This window comes from Gavialis gangeticus, unplaced genomic scaffold (assembly GCF_001723915.1).
Source record: "Gavialis gangeticus isolate Ggan-Ray unplaced genomic scaffold, GavGan_comp1, whole genome shotgun sequence".
NCBI lineage: Eukaryota > Metazoa > Chordata > Crocodylia > Gavialidae > Gavialis > Gavialis gangeticus.
In genome coordinates, this window is record NW_017729009.1 from 24,411,931 (window position 1) to 24,414,722 (window position 2,792).

A 2,792-nucleotide genomic window follows, 5' to 3' on the forward strand; every position below is an offset into this window, starting at 1 on the left:
GATTCTTACCACTCTAGAGGACTCTGTAGTTTTTATTTCATAAAGGAACTGCAAATACACATAGATCATCTTCACCTCATATCTTCATGCTGAACAAGTCCTTTGTTAGCTTATGTCTGCATGTGTTATGGAAGCATGCGTAGGCATACTGAAACTAGCATTAATCTAACTGGCATGGTAATGGAAGTGTAGTCCGGGTACACTTCCATCCAATGGAAGAGATGTGTTGGCTAGGCAGGGGTGCTGTGAGAGGGATTTACGAATGCAGGCCAGTTCCTTCTGTTCCCTATGGAGTCAGGCCAGGACAAGGGATGCTCTATACAGATTTATTAATGTATACAGAATTGCAAGAAATTGTTATTAATAAACATATGTATACAACTATGCTATTATCATATCATGCTATATCCTGTAAATGAAGGCAAGAAGATTATACCACCTCAAGAGGCATCGAACCATACATTGGTAAATAGTTGGTCTAAAACAGGCAAACAACAGGTAAGTACAGGTAAGTAGTAGGGAAGGGTCCCAGCAGAGCCCCAGGAAGGATCAGATACCTTAAACTCTATTAAACTGCAAACTTACAAATACAGAAGTATACAAAATATAAGGTGCTGTATCACAAAATATAAGGCGCATCAGCATCAAATTAAACTGAACTCTTTAAACCCCACAAGGCCCAGCTGGGGCATTGGCTGCACTCCAGCAACCAGTAAGATGTGGGAGAACCCCCAGTGCTCTTCAACCCTACTGCCCAAAGGACGCCTTCAAAGGAAACTCCAGACCCGGGGAGCCTTCTCTTGCCTAGGCTTCCCCTCCAATGAACAGCCTCACCAACCTGGGGTAACTCCCCCTCCCCTGTGGAAACACTTTTCTTAGGTAATTCACAACTCCAGGGTCCCGGGTAGGTTGTCCTCGGCCCTTCAGCTGAGCTGTTCCTTACTGCAGGAGCCTCCTGGGCCTCTGGCTCCTTCTGGGCCACTTGCCCACTAGTAGCTCTGAGCACTGCCGTGTGCTCCTAGAGGATTTGCCTTTTGCTCAGGGTTGGAGGCTTGGACTGCCTTGTGTGGTCCTGGGGCTCGATCCACTTCTGGAGCCTCTGTGCAGCGGCATCTGCACCAAGCCACTGGCCCTGTGCCAGTGGCCACAGGCCGGAGCCTCCTCAGTCGGCTCCTGTGGCCTCTGTGCACTGAGAAAGCCTGGCTGTTTGCTGGGGAATGAGGGACCCGAGCTGCCCAGTGCAGCTTCCAGGGTCCTGGTCCACGCTGTGCACTGCTTGTGCACCAGGGGTCTGGCCATAAGCCAAGGATTGGGACCCGAGGCACCTTGAACGGCTCCCAGGGTCCTGGCTCCATGCACCAAGCCATGCACCGTGCTCCTGGCCGCCTGCTGGGGGTTGCAGACCTGAGCTGCCTTGAGTGGCTCCCAGAGTCTGGGCCCCATGCGCTGTGCTGTTCCCCAGCTGGGGCCAGAGCATCGGACGGTATGGAGAATCTTCCAGGCTCTTCTGGGCACTGGCAGCTCTTCTCAGCTCTTCTGCCCTGCTCTCTTCTCTGTCCCCCAGTGCATCTGCCACATACTGGGCACACTGCTCCTTTTATTCTCTGTGGAGGCTCTGGACCCGGAGTGCTGTCGGACCTGCAAAGTGCAGGCTTCAATCAGGTCCAGGGCTCTTTGTCCCACCTCCCCCCTCCCCAGACAGAGGCAGGGCCAGCTTCTCCAAGCAACTACCTGATTGGCGGGCACAGTGAAGCTCCTCCAAACCTGGGTGTGCCAGGCTATATATTGGTAAGTCCGCCACAGAAATAAAGACAGCAGCACGGGTTTCAGCATGGGCTTTACAAGTTTGTGGGTTAACATAAAGGTATAAAGAGACAGTGCACTGAAAACTAAAGCATAAATTAAGGAACTCCCATCCAAATCTTAAACTGAACTCTAAGCAAGCATTTCTGGAAATTTATGAATAATGACCTAGCCCCTAAAGGCACTTGCTCACATGCAGGGGTGTGCATTTGCCATGGCAAAAATAACAATGGCACAAATTTATGCCTCTACTTTTTGCCACTGCACACGCCCCTGCACTTGGGGTTTGGTACGGGGCAAAATATTCCTCTTCTGGGAAATAGCTGTTTCTCCACTCCTTCCAGTTCCCAGCATGCTGGAAGAGCTGGGGTGGAACTAGAGCTGGGGTGGTGCTCTGGCTCCTGGCCAGAGGACTGGAGGATTGAGCCTCCGTGACTGCCGGTGTACACGCTTATGGCATGTGCTGTGCCACATTTTTTGTGTCAGTTTTTTTGCTAGCAAATTTTGCCCCAGCACTGCAAATTTGCAGCATGGGGCACTTTTTAATGTGTTGGGTGTGCTGTTTGTGGTGCTGCAAACCGCACATGCCTGCACATCTGGATCCAGCCTAAGTGTCCAGGTGACAGATGGTCATAACAAGGCAAGTGCCAATGTACCAATTTTCCTAGGATTTCTAGCTTAATAGGAAACACACACACACACACACACAGACACACAGACACACAGACACACACACACACACACACACACACACAAAACCCAGAGGCCTGCCAAGAAAACCTACAGTAAACTCAAGTGGGCCACAGATACTAAGAAAATGGTGTGTATTTTCCTTTCAAAAAGTCTGATATTTAATTGAAAAACCCTCAAAATATTTTTCGTTGAAAGCCAGTTCTTCGGTAACATTTCTTTGAAAAGCAGGCACTTCTCTTGAAAAAAATAATATTTAATCAGAATGCAGTATTCTGTCATAAAACAGTTTCTGTGGA